This window comes from Nicotiana tabacum, chromosome 23, assembly GCF_000715075.1.
Source record: "Nicotiana tabacum cultivar K326 chromosome 23, ASM71507v2, whole genome shotgun sequence".
Classification (NCBI taxonomy): Eukaryota; Viridiplantae; Streptophyta; class Magnoliopsida; order Solanales; family Solanaceae; genus Nicotiana; species Nicotiana tabacum.
This window is the reverse complement of record NC_134102.1, coordinates 87,968,419-87,980,992: the sequence shown is the minus strand read 5'-3', so window position 1 is coordinate 87,980,992 and position 12,574 is coordinate 87,968,419. Positions and strand designations below refer to the sequence as shown.

Sequence of the window (12,574 nt, the reverse complement as noted above, 5' to 3'; positions counted from 1 at the left end):
ATCATCTCTGCATGCCGAATTTCCTTGGTCTGATTTTAACCCATACAAGGGTGTTGTAGTGTTGCTTGTTTGGCCATACATAAAGTTACAAATTATTCTATAGAGGCGAGGTGGACGGTCTTCCTCTAAACTGTGTAAACTTTTTGGTTTGATATAAAAGGAAGGCGCTATATACGTACGTCGTAATTAAGAAAAAAAAATTGTTTACAGACTTTTCTGAATTAGACATCATGATCTAGCTGATGAATTGTTAGGATATTTTTTAAGAATAGCCTGGTTATTACATTGATAATTCATAATTTAAATTTGATGCGTATAAAATTTACTTTATTGATCAGAGATAATTGAAGGAAACTTTAGAAAAAGAGGAAAATGACAGAAAGGGAGTAAACAAATACAGCACTAATCAAACTCTTCGGTTTCACCTGATTATTGTTTGAGTGAGCTAAATAGGATCATATTTATATTTTTTTAATAATTTAAAATTTTATTTTTAATTTTAATTTTTTAACTCAAATATTCTTTTAATTATATATATTTTAAATTTTATACTCATCAATATGGGTTCCCAAAAACTTGTTATATTATAAGCATTAAAATCAAAAGTTGAATGTGAAAGACCAAAATGACCCTATAATATTATTGAACTTTTATACCCTTAAAAGTTGTATTAATAATACTTAAATATTAACAACAAAAGTTAGTTTTATAACATTAAATTTGACTTGGGATTATCAAAGAATTTAGTAGGGTACATGTATATGAATTCTTCGCTTTACAAAGTTAAGCTCTTTAACTTCCAGTCATATAATAATTGTTTAGAGCTAACATTTACCGTTCATATATTTTATCTTCTTCTTTTATTTTTTTTTAGCTTAAATATTTAAATTGTTATGATTTTTTAAGTGCAGTCTTTTTTCTTACAAATACAGTCATGATTCAAAGCGTTTTACACACGATATGGGATAGACGCGCAACGCGCGTGCCCAAGGACTAGGATATATTTTAATAATAGCCTGGTCATGGTCTTGGGACGAATTCATAATTTAAATTTGTTGAGTATAAATTTTACTTTTTATTATGGAACCATCATATATATATGTACAGTTACGAATTTAAAGTTGACATATGTTGGTTTAGTTGAACCCATTGATTGTATGCTTCTTTCCTCATTGCTTTGGAATTTCAAGGACGTACGAGGTTCATAGGGACTTGTTTTGGCTTTGAATGTCGTATGTATGCAAATTAAAATATTTATAGATGAAATAGCTAGGCGAAGGTAACTTGCCAGCCAAAAGAGCGTGTGGCAGTCTTTTGTTTGTTTTCTTCTTCCAATCGAGGATTCGTAAAACAACAAGATATCTTTGTTGAATTCCTATTGGTTGTGTTCAAAATAAAAGCAGTGCATTGTCAGGGAGAAGAAGTAGGTGGTAGATAACTTGAAGTTTTCCAATTCGTAACTGATCAAAGATAATTGAAGGAAAAGGAGGAAAATGACAGAAAGGGAGTAAACAAATACAGCACTAATCAAACTCTTCAGTTTCACTTGAATTGCGAACTACAAAGAACCATTTATTTATTTATTAGGTAAAAGATTGGGAAAAAAAGGTGAGACCACATCCAATAGCACATATTGTGGTAAATGGTAATAGATATTTCTAAGCCCTACAAACGTTTCCGCAATTGCCAAAGCATTTATCCAGATCTGCACCCGCATCTGCCAAATAAAAAAAGAATTAAATGAAATTTCACTACACTGAATGGTGTAAAAGAATGTTTCTATAATCAATAAATTCATATAATTGTAATTGATTGATAACTTGATAAAAATTAGTAATGAACGTATTAGCTTATATAACTTAACTATACACTTAAATTCCATTTTCGGATACGTTGCCATCAAATGGTTACAATCAAATTGAAAAACAGCCAACTACTACTGCATGGATCTAGACAGTGATTGCTACCAAATTTGCAAATCCCAAATAATATGTTAATAATTCGCCACATGTTCAGTTTTCCCCTAATCAGACTTTAACCCTAACTAAACGTCAAAAGAAGTAAAGATTGCCTAATAACGTGAGACTTTAATTAATTTATCGCTTCTGCATTCTCAGGCTGGGGTATCTCACCTTTCAAAGACGTAGAATAGCTAGAAAGGGATAGCTAGGGAAAATTGGTGTACCTTGTTCAAGTTGTGAACCCCCATTACTGATTCATATAAAAAGAGCCCAACATTGGATAAATAAAGAATAGGAATTAATTGAGTCTAAAGAATAAGTGACGTGGTTAAGAAATTAATAAAATAGAAATTAGACTTTAACTCAATCTCGAAAACTAGTTAATGATTGTCCAATAATAATGACTTATAACGAGACAATCTTTCACTATTTCACACACTCTCAACCAATGTGGGACTCTAACGAAAACGAATATGTGCAAATTAAAGTAGAGGGTGAATCGTAAACGAAAATTTATACCAGAGCGAGTGGGAACACAGAGTTCCAAAGAACAACCAATCTTGCAGTAATTTTGGTATTCAGCAGCAGAACGAGGAATGCACTTGCTTAAACACTGCACGTAACAAGGATTATTGTTGTTTGGTATAGTACCAGCTTGAAAACTCAATATAATACATTGATTGTAACAGCCACCCCAACAAGCATAAGGGCTATCTGCACTAACATTATGCATTTCTTTTCCTACTACAATCAACACAATAAAAAGGGTAACAAAAACACTTATTCTCTCCATTGACACTTTGTGTTGTTTGGTTCTAGGCATGATTGGGAAAGGTGCAGAAGTGAGATATATGTATAGGTGAAAAGGCCAACTAATTCGGTGCCTATTTATTCATAGGGTATTTATTGCATTGGTCACTTGCATTTAATTTCGTTTTTCAATGGGGAACCAACTCTTTAGACCTCTCGACACGTTAATAATTTTAGAGACAACTTTTTTTTTGTTTTCTGCACTCGAGATTTACCGTAAAAACCTCGAGCTCATGCAATGAACTTGCTACTCTATTTCAAGTACAATAGTAGTTGCAGCACTATTATTTCTTTTGCCCCCACCTTTATTTGGATTTTTAGGTGACACAATTAATTTATTTCATTGCATTTTTGCTATAAATTCAGCTTGTTCGTTATTTATATGAGTTAATAATTTTTTTTTTTAAGATGTCTCGTATCATTAAGAATATCATTATTTCTTGTAGTGAGTATAATAAAAAAAAAATCATATCAAATTTTATTCTAGGACTTTATTTGTACACTCAATAATTTTTACACACGATCAATTTTAGTCATTCATCAGACAATTATATTCTAGCACGAGATGGACAATCGACATTAAAACGTACTTCTAGAAATTCTGCTTCACCTAAAATTTCACGCAACCTCAACGTACAAGTGTTGAGTAGTTTGTTATGTTGGTGGGAATTAAGTACCAGATCAGTAGCCCAAAAACCATTTGAAGACTTTAAGGATCCGTTTGACAGTAGATTTTTTCAAAATAAATTTGGGTTTTATTTGGCAAACACATGTTTGGCCATAAATTTTGCTTATATTTTGGCAAAATCTCAAATCTCAAATCCCAAAAACAGCTCAATAGCTAGTTTTGGGTCAAAATATCACTATTATATTTTTTAAAATTGCCCCAAACTTTTATATTTTATAAAAGAGCCCACCATTTATTATTTTGTAACAATGTTGCTTCGACTTCTCGGTCATCTGATAGTGTATCATGTAATTCATTATAAAAATAATAATTTTGTATCAAATTTATTTATGTTCAGGACTATAGTTTGCAATAATATAATAAATGTTATTGATAATGGTACTGTTGGGTATTTGTGATAATTTTTAGAACTTGTGAGTATAAGTCATGTTTCATGTATTTTCCAAAATAAATTTGGGAAATATGTTTTGAAAATGATGTCCAAACACATTTTCATCTTCAAACCAAATTTCGCCCAAATTAAATTTTTCAAAAAAGAATTGAAAATCTATGGTCAAACGCTAGCTAATTCTGTGTAGAATTTCTCCAAGTAACTCCAAATTAAGGTTAATCTCTGAACTCCTTTTATTTTTATTTCTATCTATAGCAGAATATTCAGTTTAATTTAAATTTTAAACTTAAATCTTGAATAAAAGATATAAGTATATCTATTCATGAAGTAATATGCATGTCAAATACATCCAAGGGACTCAGGAGAAATATGAATCACGGAGAACAATTCAGAAGAAGAATCAAGGGAACAAACAAAGTTGTCTTACAAAAATTTATTGATAAAATTAATTTTCTTTTATTAAAAAAGTCATATGCGTATTATTCGGAACATATATAAATACTAGTGATCTTCTCCAATAAGTGCCCAATTAAGAAATTTAATTTGTAGGATACACATAGGTTTTGTTGCGTACGTCATGAGAGAACAACCATGTATCTCTTTCAGTTAAGTAATTTTCACGCCTCAGACTTTCTGCTTACTTTCTGTGATCCTATATTCTAACAACAAGGCCATTATTTTTTACTGAAGATGAAAAATAAAAGTCTATTTCTACCCCCACACCAATTTTCAGTTAACAGAAACCTCGCACAGCGGCACAGGGAAAACATTATATACAATAGTTTTCTGCAGGATAATCTATACTACTATATTTTAAGAGAACTGAAGGTTACCAAAATAAGAAACCAAAAAGAACATTAAATTTTTGCCGACAAAGGTTTTTCCCATACGTTACTTACAAGACAATAGTCACAGTCAATATTTGGCAGGTGGAAAACTCCATTTCCCATATCTAATACTGTATGTCCGAAAGTGATAATTATATTGACTTGGAACTTGGGAATGCTTATATTAGTCTCATAAGTAGTTTAATTTATTATTTTGTGTTGTTCGAGTCAGTTTGCTCGCACCTAAATTAGTTTATCGAGTACTATTTGTTATCTCATCATCAAAAATATCATATAACTCTACTCATGTTTGACCAAAAATATAAATCTTGGTTCAACTAATTAGATTTATGCAAATAAGGGCTAATCTTAGTTAATAATAATATCCTAAAGACGAAATTCTCAATATTATGATAAATATCACGTAGATCTATTCCGAAGATTACGATGGTGCACTATAATGACAATATTTAAGGACCCCAAACAAAAGTAATGTAGCATTAAGTAGTGATAAATAACAATAAATGACATTTATGTAAATAAAACGAATGAGTCACCCGAGAAAGAATGAAATCAGTGGATGTTCTTTCTGACAATGATGAACGATGAATAAGCCTTTGAATATTCGAGTTATTCTCGAATCCAGTGGGAAAATGTGGACAAGAATCTTAGTGAAAAGATTATTTTTACATGCCTCTAATAAGACTAGATTCTCTCTATAAAGTCAAAGTGTATTTTACAAGTGAATATCTCATGTCCCCTATCATTGTATCTATTTCTATTTATAGGGAACATGTTCCTAGAAACCCTAATAGTACATGTGCAGAGAATATCCACTAGAATATTCTCTTTAATGTCCTATCTTGAAACTAGACGTTATAACTATGTCATGGGTATTAGACCTCGACCTCGACCTCGATCCTTGATGACTCCTCGACCTCAGTCCTTGTTGACTCTTCGACCACGACCTTCATTGTTCCTTAAACCACTTCGACACGTGGCGGCCTGGGAACTTAAGTATTTTAGAGATAGATTTTGACCCATACAGTTAGTTCCTCCTCTTATTGAGGCCGACTTCGCGGGCGGGTTCGATGAGCGGATCATGTTATTGGTGGTCGAGCTAATCAAGCGGACTACACGGGTCGTGGTTGTTGCGGCGAGCAGGCGACGTGGCCCTCTATGGGCCACGGGGTTAAGATGACGTCATGATGCCATACGTCATTATGACGCATATTCCCAATGCGTCACTTCGTTTCGCGCGCGACCTTTGATTATACCTTCTACTTCGGTTCTGGTGCCAATCATGATGAACCGTTTTCGATTTTGGTGTCATGACTTTTATAAATAGAGATCCTTGAACCTGATTTTGGAGTTTAAACCCTCTAACACTTCGAAACACCATACCTTTTTCTTGCTCTCTTCTTTTTCGAATTTCTTTTCTCTGTTTCATTGACCTATATTGTTCTTCATTCCCTTTCATTTGTCAGTATCCTCCACTACGTTGAATAATGTCTAACGTATCTTCTCATGTTAGTGAGAGGAGTCGTGTTGCTCCCTTGGCAGTGGTGTTCCTCTCCCATGGAGAGAGCATTTTTACCATTGTTGAGGATGAAACCTTCCCGTCAGTGAAGAAAATAATCCTGCATAATCCTAAATCCAGGTCCGACCTTACTAAAGTACTGGACGCCGCGCTTGTAGTCTTTAAATCAACGATGACGCCTAAGGAATTGGCGGAACTTAAGGCCAAATTCGGCCTTCCAAACCACGTTGAGTTGATCTCGGCTGAGGGGGACCTAGTATACTATTGTCCTGGGTACTGAGCTCTTTATGCCTACCCTTTCCACATCGGCTATTCTCTCCCCCTCCACTCGCTAGTGGAGGAATTTTGTCGTCATTACGGCATTTTTCCGGCTCAGCTTGCACTGTACGTCTACAAGGTGATTAAGATGCTAACCAAATTCGTCGAGCTGGCCGGGGTCGAGCTGACACTACGGCACTTGATACATCTATTCGCCCCTGGCTTTTATAGGGGGACAATGCTGAACCTTCACCACCGAGGAGGCAAATGTTTGGTAGTAAAGATGGACGACAAATCCAATCGTTAGTTCTAGCTTAACTTCTTCTACGTCAGGACCGAGGACGTCGTGGCCAATGTCAACGGCTTTCCTGAAGCTTGGAACTACATTCGTGAGTGCCCTGTTTCTTTCTGCATTCATTTTTGGTTTCGAATTTTGATGTTTTTACTTTTCTCTTTTGCAGCCAACGGCCAACCTCCTACTCTGGTCACTCATATTTCTGACTGGGTTGAACGACTCCTCCCTCACATCGTAGGGATCCGTGATTGGCCAAGTTTTTCAAGAAATTCAAGCCTGCTCTCCATTTGACTGGTAATTTCTTTTCTTTGATCGTGGCTGATCCATTTCCTATTTTCCTCACCCTGTTAAATCGGGCGAGGAAGTCCCTTAGTCCATCTCCCAAGGATTTCTTGATAGCGAATATGTCGTTTACTCTTGTTTCGGCCTTCTTGGCTCTAACATGTGCAGTTACGAACTTATCAGCCATTTTCTCGAAAGTTTCTATGGAGCGGGCTGGTAGCTGTAAGTACCATGTTAATGCCCCTCACGTAAGGGTTTCACCAAACTTTGTCAGCAAAAAAGAGGACATTTGTTCCTGGGTGAGGTCGTTGCTTTTCACGACGGTGAGATAATGGGTCACATGATCTTTGGGATCAGTTGTTCTATCATATATCCTAAGGTATGGAAGCATTTTGAAGGTTTTTGGTATGGCATGCGGCTGCTCTACGAATCTGCCGGCATCCTTTTTTGGCAACAACTTAGGAGTGCCCGGTATATTATCGACTCGTTCTTGGTGTTCTTTCATCTGGTCTCGGAGTGCTTTATTTTCATTTTTCATTTCCTATATCCTCATTAGAACTGCAGCGAGGGCGCTATCACCTGCACTGTTAGTAAAATTATGAGTTATACATGTTGTCGGAAGGCTTGGTCGGTTGCTCTTTTCATCTGCTCATTGTATTGTGATAGCTCTTGCGATTTTTGTAGTCGTGCCTGAAGTGGGCTTGTTGAGCATGCTCACTAGCGTATCGGTTAGCCATGCTTCGAGGAGCTTTTTCACAACTGATGGCATTCCTTCTTCTACGGACGTGGAGGCCCCATTTCCATTGGGTTTTGTTATGCTACAATTGGGGGTGGCGATCTCTCGTGCCTAAGGGAGGTTGTGGGTGTCACGTCCTCTCCTACTGTTTCACAGCTCGCGTTGATAGCATTCATGAGGTTGTTAGGGAAATTGCTTGTTACTTTTGTCCTTTCTCCTTGGTTACCTGCCATGTAGGTTTTTATACGTACAAAGAGAGAAGAAGATCTTGGGGTTTATGAGGTTAGTAACTTGCGTTAGCTGTAGATATAAAGGAAACTAAAAAATTAACTAAGAAATTCCCACAGACGGTGCTAAATTGTTTGAGCAAAAATATAGATTTTTGGTTCAACTAATTAGATTTATGTAAATAAAGGTTAATCTTGGTTAATAAAAATATACTAAAGACGAATTTCTCGGTATTATGATAAATAGAACGTAGATCTATTCCAAAGATTACGATGGTGCACAATAATGACAATATTCAATTACCCAAACAAAAGTAATGTAGCATTAAGTAGTGATGAATAACAATAAATGATATTTATGTAAATAAAAGAAATGAGTCACCCGAGAAAGGATGAAATTTGTGGATGTTCTTTTTGACAATGATGAACGATGGATAAGCCTTCAAATATTCGAGTTATTCTCGAATCCAGTGGAAAAATGTGGACAAGAATCTTAGTGAAAAGATTATTTTTGTATGTATGTAATAAGACCAGATTCTCTTTATAAAGTCAAAGTGTATTTTACAAGTGAATATCTCATGTTTCCTATCATTATGTCCTTTTTTATTTATAGGGAACATGTTCTTAGAAACCCTAATAGTACATGTGCAGAGAATATCCACTAGAATATTCTTTTTAATGTCCTATCTTGAAACTAGTCGTTATAACTCTGTCAAGAGTATTCGATCTCGGTCTCGATCCTTGATGACTCCTCGACCTCAGTCCTTGCTGACTCTTCGACCACGGCCTTCATTGTTCCTTAAACCACTTCGACACGTGGCGGACTGAGAATGTTTCGCTAATGCTATCCTTACTTAAGTATTTTAGAGATAGATTTTGACCCATACATCTACTGATCAAAACTTAGATAAAATGAACTCATTTAGTATTTTGATTCCCTTGTTGAAATTTAAACTTAAAATCTCATGATTCTCTTCTTCTGCTACATGACCATTAGGCCATTAGCCAAAGTGCAAATCCACGAACTACGCAAGCACCCATATGTAATTTGTATTTGTAGTCATGATTTATGGAAAAGGTATTTTAAAGTTATTTAACAAATTATGTAAAACTAAAATTTAAATAAAAGAATAAATATGTTTTTAAAGAATTAGAGTAATAAACAGTTTGGCCAAGCTTCTTTTTTGGCCAAAAGTGTTTTTCGTTTGGCCAATATGTTTTTTCAAAGTTAAGGTGTTTGGCAAAACTTTTTGAATGAAAAAGTATTTTTAATTAGAAGTAGAAGCAATTTTTGATTATAAAAAAAAGCAACTTCTTTTCAAAAATACTTTTACTTAGAAGTATTTTTTAAAAATTTGATCAAATATTAATTGTTGCTCAAACGTGCTTTTTAAATTACAGCAAAATAAATCGCTGGACCCTTAAAATTGTCAGTACTTTTCAATTAGACAATCAATCTTTAAGTCCATTCAATTCGAGCACTCTAACTGCATCTCAAATGTGTCATATAGACACAAAAAGTGCAAAGTAAGTGTTTCTGACATTTTTCAAACGCATGAAATGGTTTTAAAAAAAAAAAACTCCTTCACTTTCCAAATACTATCTACTCTCTTTGAACCCCCCCCCCCCCAAAAAAAACCCCACCCACCCCGACCAATCTGTGTCTTCGAAAAACACAAAGCTCGGGCGATGAACATTGATGAAATTCTTCCAGAATGTTTAAATCTTATCAGTCTCTATACAAATGCTTTCTCCCTCTCCCTCTGTCTCTCTTTCTTCAAAGAACGCGAGCTCTTTTGAGCTAGTTTTGATCAAAATCTAACTGATTTTAAAGCAAATTTTATGGAAGCTACTCATGATTTTAGGATTTTGCTTCGATTTTCGAATTATCATTAATGTATCTTCTCAAAAAAAAATTATTTTTATTTTTAATTTAGAACTGGGTTTTCACCAATGTAAATGGGAACGATTCCCGTAACTTGCCTTCAGATTTTGTAGTTGGGTTCAATTTCCTCTGAATATTTGAGACGTCAAGGAGGGACCACTAACAAAGAAGGTAATACTATGGTTAGAAATTGTAACCCGACACAAATCGTGGGCAGAAATGGTGAAGGAAATAGTAAAAGTCTAATACATCTTGATGAGGGTGCTGATTTGACTGCTACCCAGCCAGTAGGGAAAAAACTGTTCTTGAGGTTAGACATATAATGGATCAAAAGGAAATAAAATTATGAGTTCGATTGGAAAAGCGGATTATGAAGCAACAAAACTTATTGGAGCAAACTGTTTTGAGTCTATGGTTTCAATAAAGTAGGGAGAACGAGAAAAGAAATCTGATGAAGAGACGAAAGAATTGAACTTGCAGGTACCATTCGATGAAAACATGTTCGACGATTCAATAGGGGGAAGAGAGGCGAGGAGTTTGTTCTTGTTATCACATATGGGCTTTGGTGATATTATTGATGAAGAAACAATTGAAAATTACAATAAAAGGATGGAACAAAGTTTGAAATTAGCAAATTCCCCTTCAAATAAAGATGCACATCTCAAAGACAGTAAAGTGCAAGACAGAGAAAATATATCTCCAGGTATTCTGCTAAGTTATCCTAAAATTCACTTACAAGATAAATAACAATCTTTGACTTTTGATATGGTGGAACAATTTGCTCCTACCGATAAGAAGTATAAAGGTGTTAAAATTGGAGAAAACAGTAAAAAGCAATGGAAACGTTTGGCTAGGAATATGGAAATATATGATGGTATTAAAGAAAAAGATGGATTGAATTTATATGATAACAACCTAATTGAGAGGTTACAGTACTGGAGGAGATTGCGGAGGATAAAAGAAGAGGAACTATTGTTTTTGGCTAATGTTATAAAAGCAAAAACAACTGAATATGGAGCATGCTATTATAGTGGATCCCATAGGATTATCTAGAGGAATATGCTTGTTTTGGAACAACGATGTTCAGGTATGTCAAACTAACTCATCTTCATATTATATTGAAACTTACGTGCAAGATACTTTATCGGATTATAAATATTAGTGTGCATTTGTATATTTAAGTACTGATAAAGCTATTCGTAAAAGTCAAATGCAAGAACTTATCAGTAAATCTAATTATTGGGGGTTCATTGTGGATAATGGCTGGATATTTTAATGTTATTATTGATAATTCTGAAAAGTTGGGAGGTGGGATTAGAGAAACAACTTTTAGAGATTTTAAAGATTTTTTATGGAATGTTGGAGCTGCAGATTTAGGTTTTAATGGAAATCCATGGACCTCGTGGTGCTTTAGAGAAAATGATGGTATTATTCAAGAACGACTTGATAGAGTTATAGCCTCCCAAGGATGGAGACTAGAATTTAATCTAGCATATGTTACTCACTTGGAAACGGAGGCTTTTGATCATAATGATTTATTAATGAACATGAAGCCTAGCACTATTAAAAGAAAAAAAAAAGATTTTACTTTGACAAGAGATAGAACAAGAAGGAAGTTGTGAACAATATTATAAAGAAGTCTTGAAATAGTTACTCAGGGGGTTTTAAACAATCAAAAGTTAGTTTTAAAATTAAGAAGTGTAGAGTATCATTGTTAGCTTGGCTAAAAGGGGGAAAGGAAAATTCGAAGAAGCGAATTCAAGGTATTAAAGATAGAATAACTGAACTAAAAAATGATACTGTTAATTTCAATCTTAATAAGCTGAAACTACTACGTAAGGAATTAGGACAAGCCTACAGAGATGAAGAAGCATATTGGAAACAAAAGTCTAGAGCTTTATGGCTTCACGAAGGAGATAAAAATACATTTTTTTTCATATGAAAACCATTCAAAGACGAAAATGTAATAGTATTAAAGGGTTCCAATTAGAAGATGGACATTGGGTCTCTGATCAAGTTGATATTGTAAAGGAAGTAAGAAGATATTATAAGCTATTATTTACTACTTCTAGACCAACAAACTTTGACTCCATCTTGAATTTAATTCCTCCGTTGATTGACAATTCTATAAATGATAGACTGATTAAAGATGTTACTTATAATAAGATTCGAAGAGTTTTATTTGATATGCATCCTCTAAAAGCACCAGGGGTGGATGGTATGACTCCTTTTTTCTTTCAAAAATATTGAAATATTCTTTCTGTTGACGTATGTGCAGCTATTAAAAGTTTTTTCCAGTCAGATTGTCTTCTCCCTTCATGGAATCAAACTCTAATAACTTTGATCCCTAAAGTGAAAAATCCAAGTGGTATTTAGTCAATTTAAACCTATAAGCTTGTGTTCAACTGTCTATAAAATTATTTCTAAGATTATTGTTGCTAGATTGAAAGAATATTTACCTAAGATAGTTTCTCCTAATCATTCTGCTTTTATTGGAAAAAGACAAATTCTGGACAATGTTGTTTTATCTCGTGAGTTTATAAATCTTTTAAACAATAAAAGAAAAGGTAATAAAAAATACCTGGCTTTGAAATTGAATATGGCTAAAACTTATGATCGAGTTGAATGGACTTATATCCAACAATTACTTCTGAAAATGGATTTTTATAAGACA

At 34.2% G+C, this 12,574-nt stretch overlaps 1 long non-coding RNA gene across 1 annotated transcript; it reads right to left on the bottom strand.

Moving 5' to 3' along the window:
- Positions 1–1,428: 1,428 nt before the first annotated feature.
- Positions 1,429–2,789, bottom strand: LOC107819733 (uncharacterized). Its single transcript, XR_012706173.1, has 2 exons — positions 2,481–2,789; positions 1,429–1,717 (listed from the first exon to the last, which is right to left on the bottom strand). It is a non-coding gene; the product is annotated as an uncharacterized LOC107819733 (long non-coding RNA).
- Positions 2,790–12,574: the final 9,785 nt, after the last annotated feature.